Here is a 17,160-nt window from a genome sequence, read left to right as displayed (position 1 = left end):
AAAGACAGAGCCGATAAAAAACTGTTATCCAAAATATACAAAGAACTCCTAAAACTCAACAATAACAACTTGAAAAAACCATTACAACGTGGGTAAAAGATCTGGACAGATACCTCACCAAAGAAGACAGTTACAAGGATGGCAAAGAAGTTTATGAAAAGATGCACCATATCATGTGTCACTGGCACATTGCAAATTAAAAGCAACAGTGACCAATTAGATACAACTGCTCACCTAATAGAATGGCAAGAATCCAAAATACTCACTAAACCAAATTCTGGCAAGGATGTGGAGCAACAGGAAATCTGATTTGTTGCTCCTTGTACAGCTACTTTGAAAGACTGTTTGGCAGTTTCTCACAAAACTAAACATTCTCTTAACCACATAACCCAGTAATGACATTCCTTGGCAATACCCAAATGAGCTGATATAGCCACACAAAACCCTGTGCAGGGATGTTTATGGCAGGTTTATTCATGACTGCCAAAACTTGGAAGGAATCGAGATGTCCCTCAGTACCTATTATCTATGGTACAACCAGACAATGGAATAATTTTTCAGCGCCAAAAAGAAATAGCAAAAGCCCCAGGAAGAGACGTGGAGGAAACCTAAATGCGTATTACTAGGTGAAAGAAGCCAGTCTGAAAAGGTGACAAACCGTATGATTCCAACCATACGACACTCTGGAAAAGGCGAAACTATAGAAACCGTGAACAGATCAGTGGTTCACAAGGGTTATGGGGAGGGAGGCACGCACATGTGAAGCACAGAGAGTTTTCAGGGCAGTGAAACTACTCTGGTAGATACTGTAATGGTGGGTACATGTCATTATATGTTTGTCAGAACTCATGGGATGTACAGCACCAACAATACAGCCTAATATAAACTATGAATATTGACTGATAACGAGGTGTTGATGTAGGTTTATCAGTTGTAACAAATGTACCACTCTGGTGGAGGATGTCGGTAGTGGGAGAAGCTTTGTATGTGGGGGATGGGTTGTACGGGACATCTCTGTACCTTCTGCTCAGTTTAGCTGTGAACCTAAAACTTCTCTGTCCCATGAGAAGTTGCACATTTCCTGTAATTCATTGTTCACAAAAACATACCAGAACTTACTGGCAATCATTTTCTTGACTGACAAACATTCAGTATGATTCATGGCCACATGATTTATTTAACGAAGAGTCAAGAACTTTGTCTAAGTAGGGTGAAAGCTAGCATAAAACAAAGGACACGATAAACTGTGAAATGTCTCAAACCACCCTTATGCCAATTACCAATATCAATCACCCAGCAAGAAAGACACCCATCCAACAAATGCAGCCACATGGACTGTTATGCCTTCAACCTGGAGTTGCCAATAAGTTCTGTCCCATTAGACCACATTTATCCCTTGAGAAGAGAGGACATTAATTTGTAAACAGTGAGAAATGAGAGAGAGAGAACATTGTATTTACTGCACACTTACTGTATGCCAGCTTAGATGGGAGCTCATATATATTATGTTACCATTTGAAGGAGGTATTATTATCTAGCCCTGTCTATAAGAACATGTACAGAGAAGGAAACAGGTTCAGAGAGATTGAGTAACTCGCCCAGCATCACACAGCGACTGATGGCTAGAAGCAGAATACAGGAGTCATATTCTTTCTGCCACACCACACTACATCCAAGGTCATGGAGATTTTTGACTGTTGTCAACATAGTGGCTTGCAAACTATTTGCGTGAAAGACCTCCAGTTATAAGGCAGTATTTATCATCATAAAAAACAGTCCTGGTTATCCCCGCGTCTTTCATGATTGGTTGGGAATATTTTTCCATATTTTGAGGACGTGAGTAGTTGTGTCTCAGCCTAAACCACATATAATTTCTACATAGTCCTCTGAGAAACAGGACCACATGTAGCTCCTCAAAACCTGTGACTTTTCTTCATATATTTTTTTCAGGTTTGCATTTTAGACACAGCACTTTTATATGCTCCTCAACTTGTGATGGGGTTACGTCCCAATAAACCCGTCATACGCTTAAAATTTTTCGTTGGAAATGGGCATTGGTAGACATACTGATATTCAAAAACACAAAGCTCCATATCCCCCAAATGCTGGCAGCACAGTACGCTGTAGAGTAGTGGTTGGAGCTGAGGCTCGCTGCTGCTGCCCAGCATCACCAGAGAGTATCGTAGGGCATATTGCTAGCCCGGAAAAAGAGCAAAATTCAAAACCTGAAGTACAGTTTCTATTGAATTTGCATCACTTTGGCACGGTCATGAAGACAAAATATCCCTTAAGTCAAACCATCGTAAGTTGAGACCGTCTGTGCATGTGTGTGTATGTATATATGAGGGTACTTAAATAATTCATGGAAAATGGAGTTAAAAGATAATACAAATCTTTCCATGAGCTTAAAAGTTAATACAGATCTTTCCACGAACTTTTTGAAGACCCCTCGTAGCTAGAGTATATGTCTTTGTTGCTGTTTTTTAGTTCTAGCAATCTTTCTGAGAAAGCTTAAAGAACTGCACACAGTACAATGCCAGCAACTTGCTTGATTTACAACGTGGCTACTTTAAAGTGAACGCTGCTTATATTGGGCAGTTCGGGATGCTATATGAAAAGACCGCAGACTGAGTGGCTTAAACAACGTACATCCATTTCTCACAGTTTTGGAGGACAGGAAGTCCAAGATCAAGGTGCCAGCAGGTTCAGTTCTTGGTGAGGGCCAGTTTCCTGGCTTGTAGACGCCATCTCCTCCCTGCGGGCTCACGCAGCCTTTCCTCGGTGAGAATGTATGGAGAGAGGGAGCTCTGGTAGCTCTTCCTTTTCCTATAAGGATGTTAACGACCATTATGACTGCTGCATCCTCATGAGTTCATTGAAACCTGATTACCTCCCAAAGAACCACCTCCTAATACCATCACATTATGAGTTAGGGCTTCAGCATACAAATGTTGGGGGAACACAAACATTTAATCTGTTAATACATCTGGCATGATAAAGGGCTTTACATTTTTATGGTCAACAGACGCATGAGAAAATGCTCAACGTCACTCAGCCTTCGAAAATGCAAATCAAAACCACACTGATATACCACCTCACTCCAGTCAGGATGGCTAATTTCCAAAAGACTGAGAATGATAAATGCTGATGAGGTTGTGGAGAAAAAGGAACCCTGCTACATGCTGGGGGGACTGCAAAATGGTGCAGCCTTTATGGAAAATGGTATGGAGGTTCCTCAAACAATTACAGACAGATCTATCATATGACACAGCTATTCCACTGCTGGGAATATACCCAGAGGAATGGAAATTGTCATGCCGAAGGGATACCTGTATGCCAATGTTTATTGCAGCACTATTTACAATAGCCGAGAGTTGGAACCAGCCCACATGTCCGTCATCAGATGAGTGGATAAGAAAACTGTGGTATATCTACAAAATGTAATTCTACTCTGCTATTAAAAAGAATGAAATACTACCATTCACAGCAAAATGGATGGACTTAGAAAAAATTATATTAAGTGAAACAAGTCAGGTACAGAAAGAGAAATACCACATGTTCTCACTTATTTGTGGGAGCTAAAAATAAATAAATAAATACACAAAAGACAGGAGGGCGGGAAAGAAGACACAACAATAACAATTCCTTGAACTTGTTAAGACAAGTGAACAGATATGATGTTGATGGGTGGGAGAGGGGAGAGGGAGCGGGGAGGGAGGAATTGGTAAAGGGACATGAAAATCAACTACACTGTATAAATTTAAAAAGGCTTTACATTTTTATATACATTATCTATTGACTCTTGTGAAAAATACATCTTTTTTTTGGCTTAAAACAACAGAAATTTATTCTCTCACAGTTATGGACACTAGAAATTCAAAATCAAGCTATTTGTAGGACCATGCTCCCTCTCAAGACTGTAGTGGATGGTCCTTCCTTGTCTCTTCCCGTTTCTGGTAGCGTCAAGCATTCTTTGGCTTGTGGCATCATAACTGCTACTCCTGCCTCCGTTTTTACCTGGCATTCTCCATGCATGGCTGTGACTTCATAAGAACAAATTCTTACTGGGGGAGTAGTCATACTGGATTAGAAGCTCACCTTATCCCATTATAACCTCATCTTTCTTTTATCTTGGGAAAATATACATAAGTAAAATTTACCATTTTAATTGTATTTTAGTGTACAGTTCAGTGGCATTAAGTATATTCACATCATTATGTAATCATAACCATCATCTATCTACAGAACATTTTTCGTCTTCTCACACTGAAGCTCTGTATTCATTAAACAAGTCCCCATTGCACTTGCCTCACCCACCCCACCCCCTCTTGCCTTTCCACAGAGCTTGGTAGCCAATCTACTTTCTGTCTCTGAGTTTGACTACTCTAGATACTTCCTTAGAGTGGAATCCTACAGTATCATCCTTTTTAAACTGGCTTATATTTGTCCTTTCATGACTGGCTTATTTCTCTCAGCATAATATCTTCAAAGTTCTTCCACACTGTAGCATGTGACAGAATTTCCTTCCTTTTTAAGGCAAGTCCTTTACTCATTTCAGGACTGCATCATTTGGTTTTGCTGTTGTTGAGTTGTAGGTGTTCTTTACACTGCAAGTATTAACCCCTTGGCAAATATATGAATTGCAAATATTTGCAAAAGTTTCTAATTATTATGAAGTCCAATTTATCTATTCTTTTGTCATCTGTGTTCTCGGTGTCATACCAAGAAATCATTGCCAAATTCAATGTCATGAAACTTTTTGCCTATGTTTTCTTCCAAGAGTTTATAGTCTTACTTCTTACATTTAGGTTGTTCATTCATTTAGAGTTATTTTTTGTGTATGGTTTAAGTTAAGGTTCCAACTTCATTATCTTGCATGTGGATATCCAGTATTCTCAGCACCATTTGTTGAAAAGACTGCCCTTTTTCCATTTAATGGTCCAATGTCAAAAATCATTTGACCATATGAGAGTTTATTTATTTATTTACTTTTCTGGTAGCTCACCAGTACAGGGATCCAAACCCTTGGCTTTGGCCTTATCAACACCATGCTGTAACCAACTGAGGCCAGCCCATGAGGTCTCTATTCTATTCCATTAGTCTATGTGTCTGTCTTTCTGCCAGTAATACACTAATTTGATTCTTGTAGCTTTGTGGTAAGTTCTTTAATAAGGAACTATGAGTCCTCCAACATTGTTCTTCTTTTTCAAGATTGTTTTGGCTGTCTGGGGATCTTGAGATTCCATGTAAATTTTGGAATAAATTTTTCTATTTTTGCAAAAAAAAATCATTGGAATTTTGGTAGTGATCACATTGAATCTGTAGATTGTTTTGAGTATCATTAGCATCTTAACAATATTAAGTCTTCTGATCAACGAGCAGGGGGTGTCTTTCCATTTACTAATGTTTTCTTTAATTTCTTTCAGCAGCCTTTGGTAGTTTACAGTACGACATTTGCCTCCTTGGTAAAGTTTATTGCCAAATATTTTTTTCATGCTTATTGCTAAATATTTTTTTCATGCCGTTATAAATGGAATTGCTTTCTTAATTTTTTTTCAGATTGTTTACTGTTAGTGTGTAGAAAAGAAAGTGCTTTTTGTGCACTGATTTTCTTTTCCTGCAGCTTTTCTGAATTTATTTATTTGCTCTAACAGATTTTTGGTGAATGATTAGGGTTTTCTATATATAAGATCCTGTCATTTGCAGAGATAATTTTCCTTCTTCCTTTCCAAGTTGAATGACTTTATTTCTCTTTCTTGACTAATTACTTTGGCTAAGATTTCCAGTACTATTTGAATGGATGTGGCGAAAGTAGGCATCCATCTCTTGTTCCTGATCTTAGAACAAGTCTTTCAGTCTTTCACCCTTAGTATGTTGGCTATCGTATTTCACATATGGTTTTTATTATGTTGAGGTAATTTTCTACTGTTCCTAGTTTGCTGAGTATTTCTGAAAAGAAAGGGTGTGGAATCTTGTTAAATGCTTTTTCTGCATTAATTGAGATGAGGATGTTGATGTGGTTTTAGGCCTTCATTCTGTTAATGTGGTTTATAACATTGATTGATTTTCATATGTTGAACCATACCTGCATGCCAGAAGTACGTTCTACTTGATTATACCGTATACTCATTTTTAAATGTTGGATTCAGTTTACTACCATTGTGTTGAAAATTTTTGCTACAACATTTATAAGAAATATTGGTCTGAAGTTTTCATTCTTTTGGTATCTTGGTCTGACGTTGGTGTCAGGGCAATTCTGGCTTCATAGAATAAATTAGGAAAGGTTATGTCCTTTTCAATTTTTGTAAGAGTTTGAGAAACTTTAGTGTTGATTATTCTTTAAAAGTTTGATACAATTTACCAGTGCAGTCGTCACAACATCAGTATGCAGAAGCCCTAATTCACAATGTGATGGTATTAGGAGGTGGTTCTTTGGGAGGTAATCAGGTTTCAATGAACTCATGAGGATGCAGCAGTCATAATGGTCGTTAACATCCTTATAGGAAAAGGAAGAGCTACCAGAGCTCCCTCTCTCCATACATTCTCACCGAGGAAAGGCCGCGTGAGCCCGCAGGGAGGAGATGGCGTCTACAAGCCAGGAAACTGGCCCTCACCAAGAACTGAACCTGCTGGCACCTTGATCTTGGACTTCCTGTCCTCCAAAACTGTGAGAAATGGATGTACGTTGTTTAAGCCACTCAGTCTGCGGTCTTTTCATATAGCATCCCGAACTGCCCAATATAAGCAGCGTTCACTTTAAAGTAGCCACGTTGTAAATCAAGCAAGTTGCTGGCATTGTACTGTGTGCAGTTCTTTAAGCTTTCTCAGAGAGATTGCTAGAACTAAAAAACAGCAACAAAGACATATACTCTAGCTACGAGGGGTCTTCAAAAAGTTCGTGGAAAGATCTGTATTAACTTTTAAGCTCATGGAAAGATTTGTATTATCTTTTAACTCCATTTTCCATGAATTATTTAAGTACCCTCATATATACATACACACACATGCACAGACGGTCTCAACTTACGATGGTTTGACTTAAGGGATATTTTGTCTTCATGACCGTGCCAAAGTGATGCAAATTCAATAGAAACTGTACTTCAGGTTTTGAATTTTGCTCTTTTTCCGGGCTAGCAATATGCCCTACGATACTCTCTGGTGATGCTGGGCAGCGGCAGCAAGCCTCAGCTCCAACCACTACTCTACAGCGTACTGTGCTGCCAGCATTTGGGGGATATGGAGCTTTGTGTTTTTGAATATCAGTATGTCTACCAATGCCCATTTCCAACGAAAAATTTTAAGCGTATGACGGGTTTATTGGGACGTAACCCCATCACAAGTTGAGGAGCATATAAAAGTGCTGTGTCTAAAATGCAAACCTGAAAAAAATAGATGAAGAAAAGTCACAGGTTTTGAGGAGCTACACGTGGTCCTGTTTCTCAGAGGACTATGTAGAAATTACATGTGGTTTAGGCTGAGACACAACTACTCACCTCCTCAAAATATGGAAAAATATTCCCAACCAATCATGAAAGACGCGGGGATAACCAGGACTGTTTTTTATGATGATAAATACTGCCTTATAACTGGAGGTCTTTCACGCAAATAGTTTGCAAGCCACTATGTTGACAACAGTCAAAAATCTCCATGACCTTGGATGTAGTGTGGTGTGGCAGAAAGAATATGACTCCTGTATTCTGCTTCTAGCCATCAGTCGCTGTGTGATGCTGGGCGAGTTACTTAATCTCTCTGAACCTGTTTCCTTCTCTGTACATGTTCTTATAGACAGGGCTACATGATAATACCTCCTTCAAATGGTAACATAATATATATGAGCTCCCATCTAAGCTGGCATACAGTAAGTGTGCAGTAAATACAATGTTCTCTCTCTCTCATTTCTCACTGTTTACAAATTAATGTCCTCTCTTCTCAAGGGATAAATGTGGTCTAATGGGACAGAACTTATTGGCAACTCCAGGTTGAAGGCATAACAGTCCATGTGGCTGCATTTGTTGGATGGGTGTCTTTCTTGCTGGGTGATTGATATTGGTAATTGGCATAAGGGTGGTTTGAGACATTTCACAGTTTATCGTGTCCTTTGTTTTATGCTAGCTTTCACCCTACTTAGACAAAGTTCCTGACTCTTCGTTAAATAAATCATGTGGCCACGAATCATACTGAATGTTTGTCAGCCAAGAAAATGATTGCCAGTAAGTTCTGGTATGTTTTTGTGAACAATGAATTACAGGAAATGTGCGACTTCTCATGGGACAGAGAAGTTTTAGGTTCACAGCTAAACTGAGCGGAAGGTACAGAGATGTCCCGTACACCCCATCCCCCACATACAAAGCTTCTCCCACTACCGACATCCTCCACCAGAGTGGTACATTTGTTACAACTGATAAACCTACATCAACACCTCGTTATCAGTCAATATTCATAGTTTATATTAGGCTGTATTGTTGGTGCTGTACATCCCATGAGTTCTGACAAACATATAATGACATGTACCCACCATTACAGTATCTACCAGAGTAGTTTCACTGCCCTGAAAACTCTCTGTGCTTCACATGTGCGTGCCTCCCTCCCCATAACCCTTGTGAACCACTGATCTGTTCACGGTTTCTATAGTTTCGCCTTTTCCAGAGTGTCGTATGGTTGGAATTATACGGTTTGTCACCTTTTCAGACTGGCTTCTTTTACCTAGTAATACGCATTTAGGTTTCCTCCACGTCTCTTCCTGGGGCTTTTGCTATTTCTTTTTGGCGCTGAAAAATTATTCCATTGTCTGGTTGTACCATAGATAATAGGTACTGAGGGACATCTCGATTCCTTCCAAGTTTTGGCAGTCATGAATAAACCTGCCATAAACATCCCTGCACAGGGTTTTGTGTGGCTATATCAGCTCATTTGGGTATTGCCAAGGAATGTCATTACTGGGTTATGTGGTTAAGAGAATGTTTAGTTTTGTGAGAAACTGCCAAACAGTCTTTCAAAGTAGCTGTACAAGGAGCAACAAATCAGATTTCCTGTTGCTCCACATCCTTGCCAGAATTTGGTTTAGTGAGTATTTTGGATTCTTGCCATTCTATTAGGTGAGCAGTTGTATCTAATTGGTCACTGTTGCTTTTAATTTGCAATGTGCCAGTGACACATGATATGGTGCATCTTTTCATAAACTTCTTTGCCATCCTTGTAACTGTCTTCTTTGGTGAGGTATCTGTTCAGATCTTTTACCCACGTTGTAATGGGTTTTTCATTTTGTTATTGTTGAGTTTTAGGAGTTCTTTGTATATTTTGGGTAACAGTTTTTTATCGGCTCTGTCTTTTGCAAAAAGTTTCTACCAGTCTTTGGCTTATCTTCACATTCTCTTGACCGTGTCTTTCACAGAGCAAAAGTTTTAAAATTTTATTTATGTCCAGCTTATCAGTGATTTCTCTCCTGGGCTGTGCTTTTCATACTGTATCTAAAAAGTCATCGCCATGCTCAAGGTTATCTTGATGTTCTCCCATGTTACCTTCTAGGAGTTTTACGGTTTTGAGTTTTATAAGTAGGCTCATGACCCATTTTGAGTTAATTTTTGTGAATTGTGTAAGGTCTGTGTCTTGTTCTGTTTTTGTTTCTTCGCACTTGGATGTACTCTTGTTCCAGCACCAATTGTTGAAAATACTGTCTTTGCACCGTTGTGTTGTCTTTCTTTCTCTATGAAAGGTCAGTTGACTATACTTAGGTTTGTCTATTTCTCACAGCTTTGTTGTGTTTCATTGATCTATTTGTCTGTTTTCTCACCAATGCCACAGTGTCTTGATTACTGTATTTTTACAGTAATTCTTTCAGTCGGGCTGTCATTTCTCTGACTTAGTTCTTCTTCAATATTTTGTGTTGGCTGTTCAGGGTCTTTTGCCTCTCCACGCAAAAACTTTAAAATCGCTTTGTTCGCATCCACAAAATAACTGGCTGGGATTTTGACTGGGTTCTATACATCGTTTTGAATTGGATCTATACATCAGTTTGGGAAGCACTAACACCTTGGTATTATTGAGTCTTACTGCCCATAAACATGGAATTTCTCTCCATTTATTTAGTTCTTTGGTTTCTTTCATCAAAATTTTGTAGTTTTCTTCATGTAACTTCTTGTACGTATCTTGTTAGATTTATACCTATGTATATCATTTGGGGGGAGGGAAGGTGCTAATGTAAATGGTATTGTGTTATTAACTTTATATTACACTTCTTTATTACTGGCATATAGGAAAGAGGTTGAATTTTATAAATGGACTTTGTATCCTGTGACATTGCTGTAATTGTTTATTAGTTTTAGGAGGTTATTTTGGCAATTTTTTCAGATTTTCTACATAGACAATCATGTGATCTGTAAACACAGACTGTTTATTTCTTTCCAGTCTATATACATTTATTTTCCTTTCTTGTTTTATTGTAGTAGCTAGGACTTCCAGGCGCATGTTTAGTAGGGATGGTGTGTGTGGACATTCCTGCTTGGTTCCTGATTTTAGTGGGAAAACATGTTGTTTCTCACTCTCACCATTAATTCTTATGTTAGCTCTAGGTGTTTTGTTGATATTCTTTATCGATTGAGGAAGTTCTCCTATATTCTAGAGGACTGAGAGTTTTTATCATGAATCAGTGTTAGGTTTTTCTTAAATATTTTTTCTGCATCTACTGATATGATTATATGATTGTTTTTCTTTACCCTGTTGATGTGATAACTTATGTTAGTTGAGTTTTGAATGCTGAACCAGCCTTGAATAACTGGACTAAGTCCCACTTTATCATGGTGTATATTTCTTTTTATACATTTTTAGGCTCTATTTGGTAACATTTTATTGAGGATTTTTGCATCTATGTTCACAGGATGTATTGTTTTGTAGTTTTCCTTCTTGTAATGTCTTTGTGTGGTTTTGGTATTTGGATAACGGTTGTCTCATAAAGTAAGTTAAAAATTATTCCTTTTGCTTTTTTCTTCTTAAAAAGATGGTACAGAATTGGTGGAATTTATTCCTTAAATATTTGGTAGAATTTATCAGTGAAACCATCTTGGCCTGTTTTGGAATATTATTAATTATTCATTCCATTTCTTTAATAGATACAGGCATATTCAGTTTGTCTATTTCTTCTTCTGTGAGTTTTGGCATAGTGTGCTTTCAAGGAATTGGTCCATTTTATCTAGATTGTCAAATTTGTGGGTGTACAGTTATTTATAGTATTCCTTTATTATCTTTTTAATGTCTGACAGATCTATATTAATGTTTTTTCTTTCATTGCTAAGTGGCTGTTTGTTTCTTTTCTGCCTTTTTCTTAGTTAGACATGCTAGATGTTTAACAATTTTATTGAATTTTTCAAAAATAATTAGCTTTAGGTTTTGTTAGTATTCTTCATGGATCTTCTGTTTTTAATTTTACTGTTTTCTGCTTTTTATTTTTTCTTTTCTTCCCCTTACTTTGAATTTAATTTGCTCTTCTTTTTTTAGTTTCCTAAGGTGGAATCTTAGGTTACTGATTTTAGATCTTTCTTCTTCTTTTCTCACTGTGTATTCATTGATATAAATTTTTCTTCATACACTGTTTTTGCTGCATACCACAAATTTTGATAATTTTTTTTTCATTTTATCTTAGTTCAACATATTTGTAAATTTCTCTTGAGATTTCTTCTTTGTCCCATGAGTTATTTAGAAGTGTGTTGTTAATCTTCAAGTATATTTGGGATTTTCTAGCTCTCTATTGATTGCTAGTTTAATTCCACTGTGGTCTGAGAGAAGATATTGTATAATTTCTATTCTTTTAAATTTGTTCATGTGTGTTTTATGGCCTGGAATGTGGCCTATCTTGGTGAATGTTTGCGTGAGCTTGACAAAAATGTATATTCTGTTTTTGGTGGATAGATGTCAGTTACATGAAGTTGATTGATGTAGCTGTTGAGTTCAACTATGCCCTTACTGATTTTCAGCCTGCTTGGATCTGTCCATTTCTGATAGAAGGTTGTTGAAGTCTTCATCCGTAATAGTAGATTTATTTCTCTCTACTTCCAGTTGTATCAGTTTTTGCCTCAAGTATTTTGATGCTCTTTTGTTAGGCACACACACACTGGGGATTAATATGTCTTCTTGGAAAATCAACTGCTTTGTCATTATGTAATGCCCTTCATTATTCCTGATAACTTTCCTTGCTCTGAGGTCTGCTCTGTCTGAAATTGATAGCTACCTTTTTTTTTAAATTAGTGTTAGTATGGTGTATCTTTCTCTATTCCTTTTCTGTTAATATATATGTCTTTATATTAAAAATTGATTTCTTGTACACAACATATAGTTAGGTTTTCTTGTTGAAAACATATAGTTTTTTTCCCACACTTTGACAGTGTCTGTTTTTGAAAGGCGTAATTAGACCATTGACATTTAAAGTGATTATTAATATAGTTGAATGAATATCTACCGTATTGTTACTGTTTTCTATTGAGTGCCAGTGTTATTTGTTCTTATTTTTGTCTTCCACTCTTTTCCTGCCATTTGTGGCTTTAACTGAGCATTTTATATGATTCCATTTTCTCTCCTTTTTTAGCATATCAATTATACTCCCTATTTTACATTTTTTAGTGGTTGCCCTAGAGTTTGCAAGATATACTAACGACCAGCCCAAATCCAGTTTTAAATAATACTATATCACTTCATAGGTAGTGCAAGTTCCTTATAATAACAAAGTATTTCTAATTTCTTCTTCCCACACCTGTATCATTGTTGTCATTCATTTCATTTATACATAAGCTATAATCATTGAATTCTTTGTTGTAATTATTTTGAGCAAACTGTTATCTGTTAGATCAGTAAAGAATAAGAAAAATAAAAGCTTTTATTTTACCTTCACTATTTCTTCTCTGATGCTCTTTCTTTGTTCATGTATGTTTAAAGTTCTAACATATACCATTTTCCATCCTTCTGAAGAACTTCTTTTAACATTTCTTGCAAGGCAGGTGTATTTTAACATTTCTTGCAAGCCAGGTCACTTCTCTCAATTTTTGTTTGTCTTGGAAAGTCTTTATTTTTACCTCAATTTTAAAGGACAATTTTCCTGGGTACAGAATTCTAGGTTGGTGGGGGTTTTTTTTCTCTCAACACTTTAAATATTTTGCTCTACTCTCTTTCTCATTTCCATGGTTTCTGAGGAGAGGTCAGTTGTAACTCTTATCTTTGCTCCTCTATAGGCAAGGTTTCCTCCCCTCCTGTGCCACTCTTCTCCCCAGGCTTCTCTCAAGATTTTTCTTCATTTCTAATTTTCTGCAGTTTAAATATCATATTCCTAAGTGTAGTTCTGTTTTGTAGTTCTGTGTTGCTTGATGTTCTCTGAGCTTCCTGGATCTGTGGTTTGGTGTTTAACTGTAATTTAGGCGAAATTCTCAGTCATTATTATTTTATTTCTTTTGGTGGCGACCGATACTCTCAGTCATTGTTGATTCAAATATTTCTTCTGTTCCTTTCTCTCTCTCTTGTCTTTCTCTTATTCCCATTATGTGTATGTTACACCTTTTGTAGTTGTCTCACAGTTCTTGAAAATTGTGATCCATTTTTTTTTTTCTTTTTACTCTTTGCTTTTCAGTTTTGGAAGTTTTAATTGACATATCCTTAAGCTTACTAATTCTTTCCTCAGCGATGTCTAGTGCACTAATGAGCTCATCAAAGACTTTCTTCTTTTTTGTTACAATGTTTTTGGGCTCTAATATTTGTTTTTAGTTCTTTTGGGGGATTTCCTTCTCTCTGCTTATATCACCTATCTTTCCTTGTGTGTTGTCTACTTTTTCCATTAGAATCTTTAGCATATAGTTATTTTAAATTGCTGATTGGATCATTCCAACATCCTGTCATATCTGATTATGGTTCTGATGTTTGCTGTGTCTTTTCAAACTGTGTTTTGGTTTTGTTTTTTGCCCTTTTGTATGCCTTGTAATTTTTATTTTACCTTTTTGAAATCTGGACATAATGTTCTGGGTAAAAAGAACTGTGGTAAATAGATATTAGCAATGTTGTGATAAGATGTGTGAAAAGGGGAAGAAGCATTCTGTAACCTTACGACTATGTCTCAGTCTTTGAGTGAGCTTGTGCTCCTGGGCTGTGAACTTCACGGGTGATTCTGTTTCATACTTCCTCCCCTTAGGTAGGATGAGATGGCAAAAGGAGGCTGTAGTTGGGTATTTCTCTTCCCCCACATGGAAGGCTAGAGGAGGCTGGAGTTGGTTATTTCTCTTCCCTCAGGTAAGTTAGTCTCTGATAAAACCCCAATAGGTTAGATATTCTGGTGAAATAGCTTCTGTTGAGGGTAGGCCTTGTTAAAAACATAACTCTCTTGTATATTTCGAAATGCTACCTCCCCTCTCCTCCTGCTGGAAGCGAGAGGGAAAATTTCTATCTTCCCTCTGAGAATTGATAAAGTTTCTGGAGGTAAAATTTATAATAGTTTGGGGTTCCCCTAGGACTGGCCTCCCCTGGCATTTTTAACTCACAGTGTTGTCCACACTGAGCCTCCAACAATTCATCAATTACCATTCTAGTTTTCCTACCCTGGTATTGGTTTCTGCCAAGGCTTCTCTTGTGGGCCTCCACTCTGGTGAGCTGTATTCTCTATATCTGCCTGTCTCTCCAGTTTTGGGGGTAACAATTTGCCTTTTGACCTCCATTCTCTAGTGGATCTAAAAAAGGTTGTTTATTTTTAGTTTGTCCAGTTTTTTACTTGCTGTTAGGATGGAATGATGACTTCCAAGTTGCTTACATGCTGGACCAGAAATATAGAGTAATTTGAAAGAGAAATCTGAGAGGGAAGATAGTAAGATTTAAAAATGATAAATTCCTTGGAGTGTCCACTACATGAAATTAGAAAGGCAATTTCACAAATGGCTGCTGAGGCATTCTAGAAGACATGGTCGTGAGTGGGTTGTTAGTAATAGCTTCCTGTGGTTTGGATGTTTTGAAGAAAAAACCAAGGGGATTTCCCACATCTGTGATTGTTCTGTTCAGGCATGTAGGCAATTAAATTTACAGGCATTTCAGCTCAAAATGTATAAGAAACAAATAAGCCATTCAAATAAATAAAAGATACAAGTATTGTATTAGTACATTATTTCTGAGTAACTGTTCTTGTAATATAAAGAAAGGGTAGGCTTTGATGGAATTGTCTCTTTACTCATAGTTCATTAATTAAATTTATTCATTCCCTTATTCAACAAACTGAGTCCTTAGGATGTGCCAGGCACTATGCTAGAAACAAATATAAGAACACAGTCTTTGTCAGCAAGGCACTTCAGCTAGTCAGAGAAATAAGAATATAAACAGAGTATTAGGAAACTGTGTGGTATATAAAAAGATAGAGGGGTATACGGAGTAATAGAAAAATGAGGGAAGCCCAACCATCATTGGAGCAAGAAGGAAGGAAGAAGAAAGGAAGAGATCAGGAAAGGACTCTGGAACATAGTGATATATCCAGGAACAGAATATTAACAAGCCTGGCTTCTTCCCCTACAAATTCCATAGACTACAAAAAATTTATTTTTTTCATTTCTCTTCTAGCCTAGTCATAAAGGCTGTAAATCTTAGAGATAAGTTCTAGAACTAACTGGATAATATAGCAAGGCTTGCATATTTCTACAAAAATGATGAGGCATTCCCAACAAGCAGGAGAGATGATGTGGAGCATTATTACAGAGGTGTCACAATGCTTGAAGCCTCTGTGGTGTTTGTAGATTATGGCTGAAGTGGGGACATTTAGATGTTTAACCAAAAACATTTTGAAATATCAGTAAATATATATCACCACCACAATGAGGTGACATTTGTGTGAATTTTTGTTCTGCAGGCTCCTCAGAACTAAATAGCTTCTGCAATTATTCAAACATCTATAGCAGATATTACATTTAGGATCAGAAAATGTGCACTAGAAAAAAACTTCAAGATCATGTCTTAGAAATCTTAATTCACAGAGGAGGAATGTGAGAGGAAACCTGCCTGCCTGAGATCATCCAACTATTCACTAACAAAGATGAAACCAAAATGCAGGTCTAGCACATTTCTTTATCTATTCATTTAAAAAAATATATTGAGCGCCGACCGCGTGGCGCACTCGGGAGAGTGCGGCGCTGGGAGCGCAGCGGTGCTCCCGCCATGCAGGTTCGGATCCTACATAGGGATGGCCGGTGCGCTCACTGGCTGAGCGCGGTGCGGGCGACACCAAGCCAAGGGTTGTGATCCCCTTACCGGTCACAAAAAGGACACACACACACACACACACACACACACACACACACACACACACACAAATATATATATATATTGAACGATTTTACCAGAGGATGGGAAGGGAAGGGAAAGGGGAATTAGGGGGATATTGGTTAATACATACAAAGGTACAGCTAGATAGGAAGAATAAGTCATAGTGTCCTGTAGTAGTGTTGTGTCTATAATTAACAATTTATCGTATATTTTCAAATGGCTGGAAGAGAGGAGTTCAAATGTTCTCAACTTGTTAAATGAGATACTGACTGTGAAAGTGCTTGGAGAAATATAACAATACATAGAAATCAATTGATAAGCACATTTGTGTAACCAATCATATCCTTCACCCTCCTTCAAATCCTTATTAAAATTCTTCCTTACACTGAGGTTCAACTACTATTCGCCCTAAAACTCAGTGATAACACCTAGTATACTATGTGCTAGGTGCTTTTCATGCATCATAACATTTCCTTCAAGCAATTCCGTTAAGATATATCATTTTACATAAGAGGAAACAGGCTCAGAAAGATTAGGTGCTTGACCAAGGTCACACAGACAGTGAGTGGCAGAGGCCAGATTTATATTTAACTGTGGTGATTGTTACTTTAGTTCCATCAAGCAGAAAACTCCTTTCACCATTTAAATGGTTCAGTTAAGAAGAAAATCTATTTATTCTGAACACACTGGACAGATCCACTGCGTGTAAGATTCTTGGTGAGAATCACATATTTGAGCTCTCATTCTAACTAGATTCTAAAATATTTGAAGGGTAAGGTTCAGGTTATACACCTTTCAGTTAATGGAATATTTTCTTCAGCCCTGCTGTCATAGCAAGATATGTGAGTCACTGTATCTGCCCTCGGGGAACTAGGAAAGGCACAGGAGACAGAA

This window comes from Cynocephalus volans, chromosome 2 (genome assembly GCF_027409185.1).
Source record: "Cynocephalus volans isolate mCynVol1 chromosome 2, mCynVol1.pri, whole genome shotgun sequence".
Lineage (NCBI taxonomy): Eukaryota > Metazoa > Chordata > Mammalia > Dermoptera > Cynocephalidae > Cynocephalus > Cynocephalus volans.
The sequence above is the reverse complement of the archived record's forward strand: the minus strand, read 5'-3'. Positions refer to the sequence as shown.